The sequence below is a fragment of the Ruditapes philippinarum genome, unplaced genomic scaffold, assembly GCF_026571515.1.
Source record: "Ruditapes philippinarum isolate M1 unplaced genomic scaffold, ASM2657151v2 ctg2697_1_1_1_1, whole genome shotgun sequence".
NCBI classification, from domain to species: domain Eukaryota; kingdom Metazoa; phylum Mollusca; class Bivalvia; order Venerida; family Veneridae; genus Ruditapes; species Ruditapes philippinarum.
This window is the reverse complement of record NW_026852898.1, coordinates 436,608-459,632: the sequence shown is the minus strand read 5'-3', so window position 1 is coordinate 459,632 and position 23,025 is coordinate 436,608. Positions and strand designations below refer to the sequence as shown.

The 23,025-nt window shown below is 33.0% G+C and overlaps 1 long non-coding RNA gene across 1 annotated transcript in view; it reads right to left on the bottom strand.

The window, feature by feature from the left end:
• Positions 1–506: 506 nt before the first annotated feature.
• The window catches only part of LOC132727741 (uncharacterized), a 62,477-nt gene continuing 39,958 nt past the window's right edge, over positions 507–23,025 (bottom strand). The window contains exons 6-9 of the long non-coding RNA XR_009625390.1: positions 17,083–17,165; positions 13,815–13,904; positions 1,444–1,512; positions 507–1,014 (exon numbers count right to left, since the gene is read on the bottom strand). This is a non-coding gene — a long non-coding RNA (uncharacterized LOC132727741). The remainder of the gene's footprint in view (positions 1,015–1,443; positions 1,513–13,814; positions 13,905–17,082; positions 17,166–23,025) is intronic.

Below are 23,025 nucleotides of genomic sequence, written 5' to 3'. Positions count from 1 at the left end.
CTAAACTCAACTAAACTCTCCCCTTAATGTCAACTGATCCGACAACTCTCACCGTAATCTCAACTCAACTCTCCCTGTAATCTCAACTTAACTCTCCCCGTAATCTCAACTCAAATCTCCCCGTAATCTCAACTCTCCCGTAACCTCAACTTAACTGAACTCTCCCCGTAAACTCAAGTCTCCCTGTTACCTCCACTTAACTCAACTCTCTCCGAAAACTTAACTCAACTCTCCCCGTAATCTCAACTCAACTCACCACACAACACTCCCTGTAATCTGAACTCAACTCTTACCGTAACCTCAACTAAACTCTCCCCTTAATCTCAACTCTCCCCGTAATGTCAACTCAATTCTCACCAAAATCTCAACTTAATTTAACTCTCCCGTAATCTTAACTAAACTCTCCCCATAATCTCAACTCTCCCTGTAACCTCAACTTAACTCTCACTGTAAACTCAACTCTTCGCGTAATCTCAACTTAACTCTCCCCGTAAACTCAACTCAACTCTCCCCATAATCTAAACTTAACTCTCCCCGTAATCTCAACTCAACTCTCCGTTATCTCCACTTAAGTCAACTCTCTCCATAAAGTAAACTCAACTTTCCCCGTAATCTAAACTCAACTCTCCCCGTAATCTCAACTTAACTCTCCCCGTTAACTCAACTCAACTCTTCTAATAATCTCAACTTAACTTACCCCTTAATCTCAACTCAACTCTCCCCGTAATGTCAACTCAACTCTCCCCGTAAACTCAACTCCCCATAACCTCAGCTCTCCCCTTAACCCATCACTCTACTTTCCTCTTCAACTCTTCACATAACTCTCCCCCTAACTAAACTAGAATGAAAACTGGTTTATTGAAAATATCATAGGAAAAAGTTTAAGAAATTCAGCAGGTTAATGATATGTTCACAACACAATATAAAGTTGGTGATTGACACATTCCTTCCAAGTGATAATATATGCATAATGTCTGTTCTTCTATTACACATCCATAGTTTGAAGTATGTTTCCTGAAATATAAAGAAATACACATTTTATTATATTTTTTTTTTCAAAAAATAATTTATCAACTTGGCAGTATTCTTATTTTCTTAAAGACACCACCTCTGATAATTTCAGCATAAAAGGCAGTTGAGAATCACAATGCAATGTTGATAACTAACATCTGAAAATATTTATTTACTTCACAGCGTTTGAAACCGATGTATCATAATTATACAATTATTAACCAAACAATTAAAAGAGGGCGAAAAATTTTATACTAAATGTACATTATTTTTCAAATACCATTTGTTTTTCCTAAAAAATTGATCTATAGTAAAAACACTACGAGGCATGATTATAAAGATCAAAAAGATATAAAATTCTTATATTTGTACATTCTTTTATTCAAATTAAAGCATACTGAAGAAAAAGGTTGTGGGAAATTATCAAGTTACCTATGACTGCCATGTATATATGTAGTTTCTGTCATCTTATCAGATCTGTATCTGCTAGGATTGGTTTCCCTGAAACAACAATCATTATTTTTGAGTTGGATTGTAGCTTTAAGTGCAATACGTTCTTTCTCCCTGAGATTTCTGCACTTCTAATCTCAGTGAGATCTATCTCCCTACATAGTTTCATGTTTTATACCTTTTATAGTTCTATAGTTATGTCTCAGACAATGTTCAAAATGTAAAAATGAACAAAGGCAATAACTTCAAAATTTTGGCAGGGAGGGTTATGGGTCTTCTGCACTGCACTTCTACTCAAGGCTATATACCTCTAAAGTTTCACGTTGATACCTTTTATAGTTCTCAAATTATGTCCAGGACAAAATTCAAAGTGTCAAAATGAAAAAGGGCAAAAAACTTCTGAACTGCACTTCTGCTCATTCAAATGTATCAGCTTCATGTTGATACCTTTAGGTTAAAATAAATTCCCCAAATTAATTTTCCCAGCAAAGTTCCCCAAAATTTTAAAAATTTAACAAAGGGCCCAAAAACTAAATCCAAAATAAGAGAAGGGATAATAACTGTTATTATGCTCTGCACTTCCACTCAGTTAGATATATCTACCTACAAAGTGTTAAGTTGATATGTTACAGACAAAGTTCTAAGTGTAAATATGAACAAAGGGAAATAACTCCAAATTAGGCAAGGCAGAGTTAAAGTTCTTTTGCAATGTACTTCTACTCAATAAGATATATCTACCTACACAGTTTCTTGTTAATAACAAGAAACCCCTTGTGGTTTTAGAGTTATGTCCCAGACAAAGTTCTAAGTGTAAAAATAAACAAAGGACAATAACTCCAAAATTAGGCAAGACAGAGTTATCTTTGTTTGCACAGCACTTCTACCCAATGAGATCTATCTACCTACAAAGTTTCATGTTGATAGCTCTTATAGTTTAAGAGTAATGTCCAGTAATGTCCAGGTCAAAGTTCAAAGTGTAAAAATAAACAAAGGGCAATAACCCCCTAATTAGGCAAGACAGAATAATGATTCTTTAGCACTGCACTTCTACCCAATGTGATCTATCTACCTACAAAGTTTCATGTTGATACCTCTTATAGTTTTAAAGTTATGTCCAGGACAAAGTTCAAAGTGTAAAAATAAACAAAGGGCAATAACTCCAAAATTAGACTAGACAGAGTTATGTTGTTTTTTTTTTTTGCACTGCACTTTTACCTAATGTGATCTATCTACCTACAAAGTTTCATGTTGATAGCTCTTATAGTTTTAGAGTTATGTCCAGGTCTAAGTTTAAAGTATAAAAAAAAAGGGCAATTACTCCAAAATTGAGCAAGACAGAATTATGATTATTAAGAACTGCACTTCTACAAAATGAGATCAATCTATCTATAAAGTTTCATGTTGATATCTCTTAAAGTTTTAAAATTATGTCCAAGATAAAGTTCAAAATGTAAAAATAAACAAAGGGCAATAACTCTAAAATTAGGCAAGATAGAGTTATGGTTCTTTTGCACTGAACTTTCACCCAATGCGATATACATGTATCTACCTACAAAGTTTCATGTTGATATCTTTTATAGTTTTAGAGTTATGTCACGGACAAAATTCAAAGTGTAAAAATAACAAAGGGCAGTTAAATTCCAAAATACATTTACTCAAGGAGATCTATCTACATACAAAGTTTCATGTTGATACCTCTTGTTGTTTCAAAGTTATGTCTTGGACAAGAATAGCAAACAGATGGACAAAGCGGCTATGGGGAATATAAAAATTCAAATATAAAAATTCAAAGATATCACAAGAAGAACATCGTTATATTTCCTATAACTTGCCCATGCAACCACATGTATTCATCACATCAACTGACTTCTTAAAGGGACTCCACTGAGGTTTTTTGACATGATGGGACTGAAAATATTTTTTCCAGATAAATGTACCATTTGATGTAGGTTTCAGATCATTCGCGCACTTTGTTTTTACAGAATATTTATTCAAATTGTAAAACAAGAGCGATCAATAATCACATGTGTCGCCTCATGATGGCCAATTTCATGTTGGGACAAGTTTTGTGACAGATGGACAGACAGACGGACAGTGCACAACTAGACTTGGTACTGATCATTCCTGTAAAGTTTGGATAAAATTGCACCAGTAGTTTATGAGGAGAAGTCCGGACAAGCTTTTGTGTATCTGGCAACACACAGAAAAAAACACCTTTTTATCAAAGGGCCATAACTCAGCCAACAAGAGCCACCGCCGGGCGGGGGCAAGGCTCGACTTTTTACTTTTTCTAAATGCAAACATATAGAAAGATTTGAACATATCTTAACGTTTCCTTTTTATAAATTTAGTTGGTCTGTCTTGTCACATTTAGTTTTGTTTATCTATTTTGTATATATATATGAATAGAAACACGCAATTCTATAAATAGAAACACGCAATTTCTAAAAATAGAAACATTGCGCAATTTCTAAAAATAGAAACATTACGCAATTTCTAAAAAAAGCAACATTACGCAATTTCTAAAAATAGAAACATTACGCAATTTCTAAAAATAGAAACATCAATTTCTAAAAATAGAAACATCAATTTCTAAAAATAGAAACATTACGCAATTTCTAAAAATAGAAACATTATGCAATTTCTAAAAAAAGAAACATCAATTTCTAAAAATAGAAACATTATGCAATTTCTAAAAATAGAAACATTATGCAATTTCTAAAAATAGAAACATCAATTTCTAAAAATAGAAACATTACGCAATTTCTAAAAATAGAAACATTACGCAATTTCTAAAAATAGAAACATTACGCAATTACTATAAACAAAATCATTACGCAATTACTAAAAATAGAAACATTACGCTAAAAATAGAAACATTACCCAATTTCAAAAAATAGAAACATTACGCAATTTCTAAAAATAGAAACATTACGCAATTACTAAAAATAGAAACATTACGCAATTACTAAAAAAAGAAACATTACGCAATTACTAAAAATAGAAACATTACGCAATTACTAAAAATAGAAAAATTACGCAATAACTAAGAATAGAAACATCAATTTCTAAAAATAGAAACATAACGCAATTTCTAAAAATAGAAACATCAATTTCTAAAAATAGAAACATTACGCAATTTCTAAAAATAGAAACATCAATTTCTAAAAATAGAAACATTACGCAATTTCTAAAAATAGAAGCATTACGCAATTTCTAAAAATAGAAAAATTACGCAATTACTAAGAATAGAAACATTACGCAATTACTTAGAATAGAAACATTACGCAATTACTAAGAATAGAAACATTACGCAATTTCTAACAATAGAAAAATTACGCAATTCTATAAATAGAATGTTGTTGTTGTTGTTGTTGATGATGATGATGATGATGATGATGATAGATCTGTTCTGTTATGATATGAAGTTGATCCCTTCAATAATAGCAAAGTTACAGTCAGTTACCGCCAAAACAATGAAAATTTCAATAATTTGACCTTCAAAGACAATGTCATTAATGAGTGAAGGTCAAGATCTTTCGGTATATTTTTAACAGTTATCTCTGAAGATTATTATGTTCAAGTTTCAAGACAATCCATTCAAAAAAAACAAAGTTACAGCCAATAATAGCCAAAAAAATGAATATTTCAATAATTTGACCTTCAAAGTCAAGGTCATTTATGAGTGAAGGTCAAGGTCTGTCTAGTTATTTTTAAGGGATATCCCTGAAGACAATCCAAAAGTTCAAGTTTGAAGACAATCCAAAAAAAAAAATAACAAAGTTACAGCCAATAATAGCCAAAAAAAATGAAAATTTCAATAATTTGACCTTCAAAGTCAAGGTCATTTATGTGTGAAGGTCAAGGTCTGGCTGCTTATTTTTAAGGGATATCCTTGAAGATTATTATGTTCAAGTTTGAAGACAATCCATTCAAAAATAACAAAGTTACAGCCAATAACAGCATGAACAAGCAAAAATTGGACTTTTAACCTTGAAGGTCAAGGTCATTTATGGATGAAGGTCAAGGTTAGTGTGGTCTTCTGAAAGGTCTTGTCCCAAGGGTTGTTGTGGCCAAGTATGAAGACAATACACCAAGAAATAAAAAAGTTATGATCCAGGTACAAGTTTGCGGACGGGAACGGCAACGCCGACCCAATTATAACAATACCTCTACCTTTTTTTTCCAAAAAAAAAAAGTCGAGCTAAAAATCATTCAACCGGAAAACCCGTGCAATATGCGCAACAACTTGAGCTACAGATCTATCCTGTAAAGTTTCATTGAAATTGCATTAGTGGTAAAAGAGAAGTCACAAGTCCGGACAAACTTTAAAAATAAAAATTATTAATGGGCCGTAACTCTGACATAAATCATTGAACCAGAAAATGCTGACAATATGCACAACTAGACTTGGTACTGATCATTCCTGTAAAGTTTGGATGAAATTGCACCAGTAGTTTATGAGGAGTAGTCTGGACAAGCTTTTGTGTATCTTGCAACACACAGAAAAAAACACCTTTTTATCAAAGGGTCATAACTCGGCCAAAAATCATTCAACCGGAAAACCCGTGCAATATGCGCAAGGACTTGAGCTACAGATCAATCCTGTAAAGTTTCAATGAAATTGCATTAGTGGTATAAGAGAAGTAGTCCGGACAAACTTTAAAAATAACTAGAAATGTGTCATCATGCCACGGATGCCCCCGCATGCAGCCAAAATTTCAAATGTTATAATATTTAGTTCCAAATTTGTTTGCACAAATTATTTTCTTCATTTTAAGTTCAAAGCCCTTAAAACTTTTCAATGTTAACACAAACCATTTTCATACAATGTTCAAGGCACTGAAATTATTCAGTCTAAACCTTTTGAAAATAGCATATTTCATATTTGTAGCCAAAAAATTGGCTACATACATTTCCACAAAAGTATAAGTGCTGAAACTGAAAGTTCAAAATTTTTCCAACATTCAAGAAAGATAAGTTTGTCCAAAATCATTGAACCACGACCAAATTCAAACTTAAACTGCTTATTCCTAAGATGTATCTATATTATTTTCAAAGTGAAAGGGACATTACTCTGCCAAAAAATCATCGAACCATGACTAAATTCCAACTTGACCTGCCTATTCCTTTGACATATCCATATGTCAAAGTTGAGTTGAATATGTAACACTGTTGGGTAGATAATGAACAGAAACTGTAAATTTCATATTATTTTCAAAGTAAAAGGGGCATAACTCTGCCAAAAATCATTGAAGCATGACCTAATTGGAACTTGGCCTGGGCATTTCAAAAACATATCCATATGTCAAATTTGAGTTGAATGTCTGTTGTACCGTTGGGGAGATAATGAACAGAAACTGAAAATTTCATATTATTTTCAAAGTGAAAGGGGCATAACTCTCCCATGACCAAATTTGAACTTGACCTGTGCATTCCTTTGACGTATCCATATGTCAAGTTTGAGTTGAATGTGTTGTACCCTTGGGGAGATAATGAACGGAAAATGAAAATTTCATATTATTTTCAAAGTGAAAGGGGCATAACTCTGCCAAAAATCATCGAACCATTACCAAATTCAAACTTGACCTGTATTTTCTCATGACATATCCATATGTCAAATTTGAGTTGAATGTGTTGTACCGTTGGGGAGATAATGAACGGAAACTGAAAATTTCATATTATTTTCAAAGTAAAAGGGGCATAACTCTGCCAAAAATCATCGAACCATGACCAAATTCGAACTTGACCTGTATTTTCTCATGACATATCCATATGTCAAATTTGAGTTGAATGTGTGCAACCGCTACTAAGATAATGAACGGAAACTGATGATGACGGAATGACAGAATGACGGAACAGGGTAACACTATATGCCCCGGCCATTACATGGCGGGGGCATAAAAATTATTAAAGGGCCATAACTCTGACAAAAATCATTGAACCGGAAAAGGCTGACAATATGCACAACTAGACATGGTACTGATCATTCCTGTAAAGTTTGGATGAAATTGCACCAGTAGTTTATGAGGAGTAGTCCGGACAAGTTTTGTGACGGACGGACAGACAGACGACGGAGAAGTGATCCCTATATGTCGCCACTACTCCGTATAGAGGCGACACAAAAATGACAGAAAATGAAAAGTGTTTAAACGCTTTTCACTCAAATCGGGATAAGAAAAGCATAAAAATACGATTTTCAATTTATTTCAAAGTATATTTCTTAACTATCTTTGCATATATTTCTGTTTAAAGTGCCCCAGCTCATTTATGTAAGAAATTCAAATGTTATGTTTTAGGTTTTTAAACCTCAGTGGAGTCCCTTTAAACCTGTCAAGTGTGAACGTAGCCTCGTGATGTCAAGAGTGTTAACAATCAATACGCAATACTGTATAAGTGGATTATTTTGCATTAATGTAAAAAACGGGAATTTTTGCATGCGGAAATATTTGTGAAAATATGATTCCTTTAATTTTATATCTATAATCAAGCAGGTTAAGAATATGTTGTTTTTGTAATCATTCTATAAAGTAACTTTACATCTTTATTATTTATATAATTGTTTGAAATGTACATTTCTTTGTCATATTTTGAAACATTCTTTTGTTATATAAATAACCTTTTGTGTTATTAACACATAATTATATTATTTCATTAAAACACAAAAAAGCAATGAGAACAAGAACTGTCAGAGGACAGTAATGCTCAACTATTCGAAAAATTGTCACAATTAAAAAAAAGTGTGTTTCATTGAATATAATAATGCTTACCTATATGAATACATAAAATTGTCTGAAAAGGTACTAAGCTTGTTATTAAGATGTTTTATCAAGTTAATCACTGCTTTATCATTATGAATGCATAAAATTGTTCCAAAAAAAAGCACAAACCCTTCAGTAGTTATGGAGATACCAGCTTACAAGCAAAAACTTTACCAAGAATTTCTAAGCCGAAAAAGGTGCATGTCTATAAAACAAGAGGGCCATGATGGCCCTGAAGTCGCTCACCTGTATATAGGCCCCCGGAACGGGGCAAGTTTAAACCCCAGGGCTTTTATTTGAACAAACTTGGTAGACACCCATTAGAAGATGTTTCATGCTAAACATCTAAGGTCTAGCTCCTTGGGTTTTTTAAAAGAAGATTTTTTCAAGTTTTTTCTTTACACATACAGTAAACTTCACTTATAGCGAACACGGTTATAGCGAACTTCCGGTTATAAGGAACAATTTATTTTGGCCCGAATTTTGCCCTTCTATATTTCATATAAAAGTATACGGTTATAGCGAACACGGTTATAAGGAATTATCGCTTATAAGGAACTCATTACTTAGTCCCAATTTAGTTAAAAGTGCATAAAATTACACTTTTATAACGAACTACTAATATCGTCTATTCGTAAATATATCCCGCATTTTCAACTTTCGTTTTCATTGGCACGGAATAAAACTCGCGGAATGTACCGTTTATTGTTGTATGTAATTCAATATATGAAAATGAATTTGTATAGAAGTATGTAATAGTATTCTATTTAGAATATTTTTAGCTTGAGTTCTTGTCACAAAAATAAAACGGTAATTCCTTTTATTCTATAATTTCTTTTCTTTAATAGTTTGCTCGAGTAAAATAATTATCGGTTTTCAACATAATCACACATGCTTGCAAACATAATCCATAGAAAACTACAAAGTATGCTTGATTGAAATAAAAATAAATCTATATATTATTAGTTAAAGTCACCCTTAAAATATAATAGAAGATACTCAATATAAAAGGAAGAAAAATGGAAAAATCTTGTTCATTCTTATTCATTGAAAGAAAACTAAAAGCACAGTGCAGTGAGTTAAGAAACAAAATATGATGTTTATGAAAAATTGAGAAAGGGAGTAAAACTAAAACTGAAATAGCAAAGGATTTTCAAATTCCAAAATGTACGCTCTCGGGTATTGTGTCTAAAAAAGAAATAAATGATTAATTATTCTTAATCAAACGCTCTTAAAAATGGCGGACGATGTTTAACAATCAGTTCGTTATATGTAAATCTGTTCGCTATAAAAACTCCTGATACAAGGAACTAATTCGCTATATGCTTACAAGGAACTCCGGATATAAGGAACAGATTTTGAATGTCCCAATTAGTTCGTTATAAGCGGAGTTTACTGTATAGTTAAAAACAATGACACACCTGGGGCAGGACCAGTTTTGACCCCAGGGCTTTTATTTGAACAATCTTTGTAGACAGTTACTATAAATTGTCTCATGCTAAATATCTAAACTCTAGCTATTCGGGTTTTTTCAAAGAAGATTTTTAAGTTTTTGCTATACACATATAAGGAAAATCAATGACCCCGGGGCAGGCCAATTTTGACCCCAGGGCTTTTATTTGAACAAACTTTGTAGACACTCACTAGAAGATGTTTCATGCTTATTATCTAAACTCTAGCTATTTGGGTTTTTTCAAAGAAGATTTTTTAAGTTTTTGCTTTACACATATAAGGAAAATCAATGACCCCGGGGCGGAGCCAATTTTGACCCCAGGGCTTTTATTTGAACAAACTTGGTAGAAATACATTAGAACATGTTCCATGCTAAATATCTTAGCTCTAGCTCTTTGGGTTCTTTAAAAGAAGATTTTTAAGTTTTAACTATATGCATATAGGGAAAATCAATGACACCCTGGGGCGGGCCAATTTTGACCCCAGGGCTTTTATTTGAACAAACTTAGTAGACACCCATTAGAACATGTTTCATGCTAAATATCTTAGCTCTAGCTCTTTGGGTTCTTTAAAAGAAGATTTTTTAAAGTTTTTACTATATGCATATAGGGAAAATCAATGACCCCATGGGGCGGGGCCAATTTTGACCCCAGGGCTTTTATTTGAACAAACTTGGTAGAAATCCATTAGAACATGTTCCATGCTAAATATCTTAGCTCTAGCTCTTTGGGTTCTTTAAAAGAAGATTTTTAAGTTTTTACTATATGCATATAGGGAAAATCAATGACACCCTGGGGCGGGGCCAATTTTGACCCCAGGGCTTTTATTTGAACAAACTTAGTAGACACCCATTAGAACATGTTTCATGCTAAATATCTTAGCTCTAGCTCTTTGGGTTCTTTAAAAGAAGATTTTTTAAAGTTTTTACTATATGCATATAGGGAAAATCAATGACCCCATGGGGCGGGGCCAATTTTGACCCCAGGGCTTTTATTTGAACAAACTTGGTAGACACTAACTAGAAGATTTTCATGCCAAATATCTAAGCTCTAGCTCTTCTGGTTTTCTAGAAGAAGATATTTAAAGTTTTTTCTTTTGGTTGCCATGGCAACCAGAGTTCTGCATGGAATTAAAATCTTTGAACAATTTTCAAAGGTGACCACCAAAGGAACATTCCTGTGAAGTTTGGATGAAATTGGCTTAGTGGTTTATGAGGAGATGTCATTTAAAGTAAAAGTTTACGGACGACGGACGGACACCGGACGAAAAGCGATCACAAAAGCTCACCCTGTCACTTTGTGACAGGTGAGCTAAAAAATAATCAGTATTATAGGACTTGTGCCAATCATGTTAAATAATCACAGGGAACACATGTGTGAAGTTTAAATCCATTCCGTTTAGTTGTTATGCAGATACCAGCTTGCAAGCAAAAACTTAACCAAAAATTTTGAAGTCGAAAAAGGGGCATAATTATGCAAAAAAGCAAATCAGAGTTATGGGACCTGTGCCAATCATGTAATATAAGCATTTAGAACAAGTGTGTGAAGTTTCAATCCATTAATTCCCTTCAGTAGTTATGGAGATACCAGCTTGCACACAAAAACTTTAGTCGGAAAATGGGCATAATTATGCAAAAAAGCAAATCAGAGTTATGGGACTTGTGCCAATCATGATAAATAATCACAGAGAACAAGTGTGTGAAGTTTCCATCCATTCCCTTCAGTAGTTATGGAGATACCAGCTTGCACGCAAAAACTTAACCAAGAATTTCTATGTCGAAAAAGGGGCATAATTATGCAAAAAAGCAAATCAGAGTTATGGGACTTGTGCCAATCATGATAGATAATCACAAAGAACAAGTGTTGAAGTTTCCATCCATTCCCTTCAGTAGTTATGGAGATACCACCTGACACGCAAAAACTTAACCACGGGGACGCTTACGCCGACAAATGGGTGACTGCATTAGCTCGATTATTCTGCGAATAGTCAAGCTAAAAATTAATCTCAGTACCTGAACATTTAAACTTATTCATGTAAGATGCTGTCACATGAAAACGAGTTTTCAAATGATAGACGAAAGTTTGCCTAAAAAGAAATTAATTTTGCGTGATCAATTATTTGCGAATAATTTCAATATGCAAAAATCGCAAATATACAGTATATGAATATTTTTAGCATAATTATGCAAATGAATAAAGTACACATGTGATGCGTATTATCCAATTAATTAAAAGAACAAATCAAAGCTTTGTCCCTACTGTGATGGGGTATATGCTTCTGTTAATATTTAGATTGCATTGACTTGACCTTGAACTTGATTAGCCATTAATCAATTGTTACAATTAGATGTAGACTTTATCTATTTCCAATGAAAAGTACACAACAGAGAGCTTATGTGATTTTTAGTGTCAGGGACAAGAAAAAACAATAGAGGGAAAAAATGTTTAACACATGTACATCTACGGGGTTCATCCAATTACCCCTAGAGACCCCAAGACTTAACCACAAGACACCCAAAGTAAATTATCTATTGTGTTAATCATATACAAACCCCTCAGTGATAATCTAAGGGGAGGAACTACGTACAACCAATGATAATATTGGAATTATCTCGCTGAGGTAGTGTGACAGGTTGGAAGTAAATAAATAAGAAGTTCTAATCTCCCTAACTTGTTGGAATTGAATACTTGATGTAATTTTGGAATTCTTCTAAATTTAATGATATGTTTGTTTGTATGCGGTAACATAAAAAAATAGCTAGAATGGCATTATACATTATGACATTCAGTTTTAACAGATCAGAACAAATTATCTTTTATTTCAAACATATATTTTGTAATAACTGTTTGAACAAATATGTCAAGCAAAAAATGACATTGTCACAGAAACAAACTTGCACCAGTAACCCTGGCATTATTTCATTGTTTTAAACTATTTTGCACAAAAGGAATATTATACTTATAATTATATTCTTACATTAAAATCAGTAAAACAATTACAACAATGTCAGACAAGAAATGCAGGTTTTTTTATTTATCATTCCATTCAGAGTTATTATCAGTGAAATATGGTTTATTACTTGTTGGCATGTACATGTGAAATTCATTTTCTCAGAAGGGAGATAATTCAATCACATAGTTACCTCCCTTAGATAATGTAAAATTAAACCACATTTACATGGAGTACATGTCAGATGTCAGTTAAAGTGTCTTGGTAGCCTTTAGGTGTCTTGGCATAGTCTTGGGGTAGTCTTTTGGTAATTAAACTGACCATGTATCAAAACTGATCAGAAAGTCATTTTCTTATTTTAGCATCAGAGTATTAAGATTATCAGAGTGTTATAATTTTTAAACATTTATATAAATGTAATTGAAAAACCTCACCAAAAAGGAAAGATCTTTCTCTCATGCTTTGTTCCTGCGACTGTTGCATTAAGGAACTCCACTGAAATGTTTTGACTTGACGGGACTAGAAATATTTCTCCAATATTTAAGAAACATTTGATGTAGGCCTAGACCAATAACTTAAAGTGTGCAAATTTTCAGATCATTATCACACCTTCTTATACCAGAATCATCTATTATTAATGAGCAAAATGCAAAGCGTTGCAACACTTTCCACTCAAATTACACTACAAATTACACACAAAAAAATGGATTTCCAATTTAATTTCGGGCATACTCTTTTGTCAGCCTTTGCATATTTTTCCATTTTAACTGCTTCACTTGATCTATGAACAAATAAATGTTTTTTGTCAATTTTTGGTGTTTCCCTTCAATACACTTTTAACTGTATAAGTAACTTATAACGCATTTCATTATCAAATTTGCCTTAATTTTGAGTTTAATAAATTATTTTTTTTATATTGAATAGTTTAAAAGAAAAAAAAAAGAAGAAAAAAAAATACAAATTAACTTCTTTATTGATTTAACCACTTTCAATTTAAACACATACACATGATAAATCCCCATGGCCTAATTTGATCTGTAAATGAAGATATTTCCAATGACTTATCAATCTATTTATAATAACTTCTTTAAAGTTTGGTTATTTATTTTCACCACTTAATTATCAATCTTGACTTAAAATGTGATAAATGTGCACATGTCTAAATTATTATGAATAAACATTTATTTCTACCTTTTTTTATGGTTCAACTAAATAGTGTCCATCTATCATCACTCTACAGTATTTAGTGAGCTGTCTGTCCAAGGTTGACATGATTGACATCTGTAATAACAAAATATAAATCAGATTTTCAAAAGGAAAATAGATTTCTGCATGAGGATTAATGTGTCTTAAGAATATTCAGGCCTCGACATTAGCGGTGGTCCGTTGGTCCGAGACCACCTGATTTTGGCAAGGACCACCTAATTTTAAAATGCACTGGTCCGTCGGACCACTTGAATTTTCTGGTTTGTGCAAGGCTCATTTGGGAGAATGGCGATTTGGTCAAAAACATGTTATATATATTTTGTTTAAAACCATTTGTCATATGAACATGTATATGGTTCATTAATAGATTAATCTGATAAGTTAAAGAAGGTCTTAAATCATCAATAACTTTCATTTTAAGTCGCTAAAATTGTGTCTATGCAAGTTAAAAGAGTTAAGAATTTGTGATATTAAGCTTGGTACAAATTGCATTAAAATGATGCTAGTAATGATGCATCGTTGGATTACCACGGTGGAACCTTTAACATTTATGTTATGTTACATGTTAATCACACGTGGGTCTCCAACGATGGTAATTATGATATTGTATGGGATACAGTATGAACTTTCAATTTCATATACATGAATAATGGCAGCAAACTAAAGGAACTTGAGAAATACATCAAGTTATTTGCTAGTTATCTTTATTTTAACTTTTTAACGCTAAGAGATCCATTTCTTCCAGAGTTAAAATTACTTTTTTTTTAATTTTTAATAAAAGGTTAAAAATACTCAATGTAAAAAATAAATATCAACCAACAAGCAACGGGGCGGTAAAAATTCTGTATTCATAATAAATCTGTGAGAAAAATAAGCTAAACTATAGTTATATATAAAGTTGTTTTTATTTTTTATCCTTTAGATATTTCCTTGTTTTAAGATAATTTATTAGTTTTTATTAAAATGTTAATCTATAAAAGATACATGTAATTATCATGATTATAAGACGTACCACGTATCAGCAATGTATATTTGAATAACAGTAAGAAAAAAACCCAGACACAAATGGTTTCACTATTCCCTAACTTGAGTTGAGACAGAAATCACTTCAATGTATAAGTTAACACAAATAAGAGCCCTGTTGTGTATTTTTGAATGAGCTATGAAAAAAAAAAAAAAATAAAAATAAATAACTTCACGACAGAATACCTACTAACTTGCTCTCAGATAAAAATATATATCTAAAATGTCTGTTTTCTTTAAAGGTTAAAAATACATCTTTGTCATACTTTTTTCTAAACTTATAGTAAACTGATATAATAATAATAATTGACCACTTGACTTCTGGAAGGACCACCTTAATTTCAAATCTAGTGGTCCGGCTTACCACCTGATAAAAAAGTTAGTGTCGAGGCCTGATATTTGATGAAAATAAGCAACCACACAAGCACTCCCTATATCATTTCTGGGATGGTCTATTAATGTTATTGTAAACATGCATAATACAACTTTATGTATAACTTGGTTTAATTTAAGGTGCATTAACCCTAATAAAGCATATTTGAACAAAAGAGTTAAAGATAACTTAAAAATTAAACATTGCTTTTTATAATGATTGATAAATGTATTGGTTTGTTTTATTTTTCCTTTTTTCATTGGTTTGGTTATATGTTAATTGCATCATATGGTTAGTTTCTAGCTTTAATGGTAAAGGACGGCCACACCTTCAATGCATTATTTCAGGCAAAAACGGGCTCCTAAGTAGAACCACTGACGTTTTTGTAAGCTAGCAGGGCTGAGCTTCCTCACAAGAAAGAATTAAAATCCCTTTCATGATTATTCCCCTTTTAAATGAACTCAAAGAAGGGACCTTTTCTTAAGACTTTGTATTTATTAATTTGATTTTTTGTCAAGAAACTGACAATTTTTTTCATTAACCTTATATAATTTATTTTCTATCTATATATGGTTGCTATGGTAAACATATGAGTTTTGATGGTTTTGTTTGTTTGTTTGGATTTTTACGGCATGTCAACACATAACTGACCATAATTATCATGTCCTGAATGCTATAATAGGCTTAAAATGTTATGTAAAACTTTGTAAATGACAATAAAAGAGTTTTGATGGAAACAAAGGAATTTTCTGGACCGTAAGTAATCAAACACACAGCGTCCGGTCATCACATGTCAACAATATACTAAATGGGAAAGAATATTGAGATATTTGTTTGACTATCAATTGAAAATGCAAAATATTAATATGGAAAACAACTATGTGTAGTTTATGTGTGTTATTTTGATTTGACTGACTGACATACTAGTTGTAAAAGCCATGTTCACTAAATGTAGCAGCAGCCAGACACATGACACTTCATAGCAACCACGTTGAAAACGTGAATGGTAACTGAGCAAAGCGCATGCTCACGCACCGACTTCCACTCTATCCAAATACTGCATATACATAAAGCAAAAGTTTGTAAGTGCCATACAGTCTGACCACTATCATAAATGTTGGTAGTTAAATTTGATATTGACAGTAGGACAAATCCAGCATACAAAAATTCTGCAGGTTAAAGGTACTAAGACAGATAATAAAACTAGAAATGTGTCCATAGGACACGGATGCCCCCACACGCCACTGTTCTGTCAATCTTATGACTCTAGGTCAAATATTTTTTGGACTACATGTGCCACAAGTTGAAAACTAAAAATCAACAAAGGGCGGCAATAATTCTGTTAAATTGGTCGCAGCAAAAATTCCTTCCTTTACTACCATCTACACATTAAGGTTGTTCATCCCTGGAAGTTTAAGCAAAATCTGCCATCCGGTTTAAGAGGAGTTGCGTTCACAAAATTTCTACATAGTATATAGTGAAAAAATCAACAAAGGGCCATAATTCTGTCAAATTTGGTCGCAGCAAAAATTCCTTCCTTTACTACCATCTACACATTAAGGTTTTCATCCCTGGAAGTTTAAGCAAAATCTGCCATCCGGTTTAAGAGGAGTTACGTTCACAAGATTTCGGAAATAGAACAAGGGGCCATTTCTTTTGTTATTTTCTATTGTTTAATAGAGGGCCAATGGCCCCTTACTCTATTGTTACGGAATGAATTCTATTGTTCTCCTTTGTTCTGTTTACAGTTAGATGGCCCCCTATCCCTATACGGTAGTGCGGACAGACGTATGGACGGACAAGTGCAACGCTATATGCTCCCACTCTGTGGGGGCATAAAAACAACATTGTTATTACCTTCTTCTGGTAAAGGGTAATCAAACAGTCCTCCATGGAGCATTCTACAGTAACATCTGAGCTGTTTGAAAGTCAAGAATTGTCTGTGAAAGAAAAATATTAAAACGATATTAAAAATAAATGGTAGTTACTTAATAATCTAAATCTGTGCATAAATCTCTTACTATTTGTCTCAATATAAGTAGTTGATTATACAATTTAAATTCCATTTGAAATTTAAGTGATATGGAAACTTAAATCTTTATCTACAGCAGCTTCTGCTACCAGTATACAGACAGACCTGTCTGACCTGAGCCTCTGCCACCAGTATACAGACAGACCTGTCTGACCTGAGCCTCTGCCACCAGTATACAGACAGACTCGTCTGACCTGAGCCTCTACCACCAGTATACAGACAGACTCGTCTGACCTGAGCCTCTGCCACCAGTATACAGACAGACTCGTCTGACCTGAGCCTCTGCCACCAGTATACAGACAGACCTGTCTGACCTGAGCCTCTGCCACCAGTATACAGACAGACTCGTCTGACCTGAGCCTCTGCCACCAGTATACAGACAAACTCGTCTGACCTGAGCCTCTGCCACCAGTATACAGACAGACCTGTCTGACCTGAGCCTCTGCCACCAGTATACAGACAGACCTGTCTGACCTGAGCCTCTGCCACCAGTATACAGACAGACTCGTCTGACCTGAGCCTCTGCCACCAGTATACAGACAGACCCGTCTGACCTGAGCCTCTGCCACCAGTATACAGACAGACCTGTCTGTACATCCATTTCCTCTGTATGGAGGCTCCATATCTTTATAATGGCTCAGTTTGTGTATTTTAATACTGAAATCCCTTAAACTTTTAATAAAGTCAAAGCAGGGTAAAGCAATGGTACAAATTTATCAAGATTATTCAAGGTTAACCTACTAGAATTAACTTTAATCTGCTGAAGCAGAAACCATGTAGCTTCCTGTAGCAAGCCTAAGGTGTGGGCCTACATATTCATGCAGATTGAAAATGGCTTGTTTGTATTTTGTTATTCACACTCACACTAATTACGCTGTTCCATTTAATATCCATAACACAAATTTAGCAAGTTTAAGGTGAACTAAACAGGTTAGAAAATGATGAAGTGTACAAATAAAGTGCGATAAATGGAAGTTAAAATATATACCATTTTATGAATCAGAAATAATCATCTATAGTTGGTATGGTATCAAACATATCTTCTTTGTGTGAAGTCAAAACATGTTTATTTTATTTTTATAAAGAGACTGTGTAGCAATTATTATCAATATTTCTTATATCAAATTTGAGCATAGTATACATATAATCAGAAGCTGTCAGTAGGACAACAGTGACGCTCAACTAGTCTTCAAACAAGAGCACGGATAATGTAAAAATTAACAAAGAGGAAGATTTCATTTTAGAAAAAAATTACACGACAGTTATCCGAGGTTGTGGATATTGATCATAAAAAAGATTTAAGTTCAAGAATTTTCATCTTAAATTCAGTCCATACAAAAGTTATTGGTCATGCAAAATTATGTTTAATTGTAATTCCAAGAACATAAATTTATTTTTAACAGAAACCATCAGTACTTTTTTGAAAGATTAATGCTGTATTCTTGAAAAAAAAACAACAACAAGCAAATTCGTTGAATTTCTATCCCCTGCCGTACTTACACAACAACTGAAGACATAAGGCTTTATTCATATATTTATCATGGCATAAACAGTAATATTCTTTTTACATAATAAATATTCAAGGCAATAACAGAGCCTTAACTCGGGTGTTAAATAGTAATATCTGGACATGGCAAGATGTAAATTGCTCTTTTGTATCTATAGGAAATACCTATGGTTCCTATAAAGTTTTGTTAAAATCAATAGAGCAGTTGCAAAGAAATAGCAATATTGCTCTATATGCATACTACATAACTAATTTAGGGCCAAAACTCTGTAATGAAGGGTCTGGTCTGAACAAGGCAACATATTTATGCACATTTCATCTTGGTATTAATGGTTTTCATAAAGTTTAATTGAATTCCAGCCAGTTGTTGCAGAGAAGTAGCATGGAATCAATTATTGCTCTATATGCATACTGCATAACTAATCAAGGGCCATAATTTTGAATTAGTGTCTGACCGGAACAAGGCAATGATATGCTTATCTCCTATTGGTATTGAAGGTTCCATAAAGTTTGCCCTATATGCATGCTGCATAACTAATCAAGGGCCATAACTTTCAGTTAAAGTGTCTGACCAGAACAAGGCGACGTTATGCGCATCTCCTCTTGGTATTGAAGGTTCCCATAAAGTTTCATTGAATTCCAGCCAGTAATTGCAGAGAAGAAGCACGAAAATGATTTTTGCTCTATATGTATACTGCACAACTTATCAAGGGTCATCACTCTGAGTTGAAGTGTCTGACCTGGACAAAGCGACAATATGCGCATCTCCTCTTAGTATTGAACGTTCCCATATAGTTTCGTTGAATTCCAGCCAGTAGTTGCTGAGAAGTAGCACGGAAACGATAAGTGCGCTATATGCATACTGCATAACTAATCAAGGACCATAACTCTGAGTTAAAGTGACTGACCAGAACAAGGCTACGATATGCACATCACCTCTCGGTATTGAAGGTTCCTATAAAGTTTCATTGAATTCCAGCCTGTAGTTGCAGAGAAGTAGCACGGAAACGATTATTGCTCTATTATATTAATATGCATACTGCATAATTAATCAAGGGCCATTACTCTGAGTTAAAGTGTCTGACCGGAACAAGCCGAGGATATGCGCATCTCCTCTTGGTATTTAAGGTTCCCATGAAGTTTTGTTGAATTTCAGCCATTGGTTGCAGAGAAGTAGCTCTGAAACAATTTTTGCTCTATATGCATAATACATAACTAATCAAGGGCCATAATTCTTAGTTAAAAGGTCTGACTGGAAAAAGCAGAGGATATGCGCATCTCCTCTTGATATTGATGATTCCCATAAAGTTTCATCAAATTCCAGCCAGTAGTTGCAGAGAACTAGGGCGTTAACGAAATTCGGACGGATGGACGGACGGACGTGCCAACATTTGGGGTTTATGTGCTTTTTCTTTGATCTTTATGTGGCATTTTCCCCCATAAACCAGTAAAATTACCAAATAAACCAGTCAGCCAGTCAGGATTTTCTTCTTATTTTAACTTAAAATATGGACGGAATGAAGCTCATAGAACATTGCATGTTCGCCCGGACGGACAACGCCAAAACAATATCCCCCTCCCCATTCCATCAGCGGGGGATAATTAAAAAAATATTTAAGGTGGTACCCGAATTTTAACACAAGTGGTTATGCAGAAACCCATGCTAGGGTGACTAGGATAGTTGTACTTATTCTTTTACTTATTCTTTAAGTAGTCTAGCAAGAAAATTGTCATAGAAACCCAGGCTTTTAATCTCGTCTATATGATGTAGGTACTGATAATGAACATACATTTTAAATTTCAAAAAAATCCATGAAGGAAGTTATTGAATTAATAAGGAAAATTTAAAGTGGAAATAATTCTTGAAATATGGACACTTAATTTATAAACCTTGTCATATTATCATATTATTGATGAGGGAAATTTCAACAAAAGTAAAATTATTCACAATTCAAGAAATGACATACATGTTCAATACAATTAATGATTTATTTTGCTTAGTATTGATCACTATATCTCTTTTGCGTTACTAGCACAGTAAGTGCTATTTTTTCATATTTTGTCACATTTTTGATCATTAATTTAATAGATTTTAACAAGTGCTGTTTACAATGTGTAAATTACTTTCTTTGTTCACTTGACTATATATTTTACTTTTATTTTTTTCTGAGAAACAGAGTGAGCGTATTATCTGAAATTTAGTACATGAGTTATTGGTCTAGACATACATCTAGTCATACAAAAATCTTGAAAAATATTTTCACTCCATTCATGCCAATAAAGTGGAGTCCCTTTAAGGATGAAGAAGTTATAATGAAAAAGATTTACAATTACGGTGTAAAACTTAAATCAGAAATCCTGACATGGTCACTGACACTGGATGAGTATGACAGCTCTGAATATACTCCCTAAAGTAGCGCTTAAAATGTTGTACTGCAATCTATCCTTTTTTCAAGTTTCACATAAATATTTTACTTTTCGAGTTATTACAAGTTTTGTTTTCGGCTATATTTTAAGTCTTTTTGTTGTCATAATCAACCAAAACTTCTCAATATAGGAAGAAACTAGAAATGTGTCGTCACATCACGGATGACCCCGCATACAGCCAAAATTTTAGATGTTGCAATATTCACAGTATATAAACGATTTGAACCCCAACCGGATCTTGTGAGAAGATTTTAGTGTCAGCCATATTCTGCCACTTCACTTGTTTAAGATATTGTTATTTATATTGATACTGATGGACGTTAGGTTAGTAAATCTATATTTATATTATAAGAGAGAAACTTTATTAAACGTCTTAGTTATGCAAAACATAAACGTTAGCACGAAGGCTATAAAATAATCGAAACTCACGAACAGCTTTCAGGTGATCAACACTGAACACGAACAAAAATCCGTCTTATTCCAATGTTGATTTAGTTAAACATTGAATTGTGATATCGAACTACTAAAGTAATCAATAACAAACGATAATTTAGTCATATGCATAACATATTGCTGTATCTTGAACATAAATTTAAGAGTTTTACCAAGGAGGTCATTTCCGTAAACTGAACGTTACTTGCTGGTGATTGTGAACCCTACTTGTGAGTTTACGAATTTTATCTGTACCCTGACTTGTGAGTATTTTTAAAGATTTATTGGAGAAAAAGTTTACGTTCATTGCGATTTTGTATCAATTATTGCCAGAAAATATAAACGATTGTAATAGAATTTTAGTATATAAGGTGGGATCTAAGGTATTTACCGAGAATTGGTTTAACTGATAATATTGTTAATCATTTGTTTAATAAAATATATAATGCTATGTATATTTTTCTTCCGGATCACCATGGAAGAATACAACTGTATATACTGTTCAGTAAAGACTACGAATTTCAATGCCATCATTGACCACATAATTATTCGCCATCCAGACTACAACTTGAAAATAAGAATAAATAATGATCAGAATAAAATTTCCTACTTAATAAATTTCACAGCAAATAACGTAAACGAAAAAAAAAGAAGTTTATAACACCAATAGCTGAAACACTGACAATTAAAATTTCAAAATTTCCTGAATATCCTCCGTTTAAAAAGATGCCAAAATTGTCGACGTCTATGAAAGATATACAAGAATAAAAGTCGTACATGTCAGAAAAAGAAAGTCAATGAATTTCTGAGAATATAAAACAGTGTTTAAAAAAGCAGAATGAAATCAACGGTAGGTGTAAAGCTTTCAATATGTTGAAATAAGTAATCTGCAAAAAAATCTTGTAATGATATTTCGATAACGGTCACGTCAAAACTAACAACAATGCCGTTGAACTAAATATAAACAATTTATAGTACATATGTAATATTTCAGCTTTATATCTTTCCAAAGAAAAATGAATGGTAAGTGAAGGTGAGGTTTGTTAGTTAATTATTCCTATCAAGAAATAATTGACTTTCTGGTTCGTATAAACAGCCACTTCATGCCGGTATTTTCCATGACGAAGCTCCTCCATTCATATGCAGTTTTAGTTACTTACATAGAACTAAAACATGTACCCTTCTCTTGTGACACAATAACTTCATATTCTGCACATTAAAATTTGGAACATACGACAAAAACAATAAAAATCATCAAAAGTGACTCGCAAGTAATGGTTCAGTGAAAACTCAAGTAGGGTACAGATCATTAAAATTGTTTTAGCAAGACGGGTACAGTTATCAGAAATGTCGCCTCTATTATATACTATGTTTTATCAATATTCAAAGATATTTTCACAAG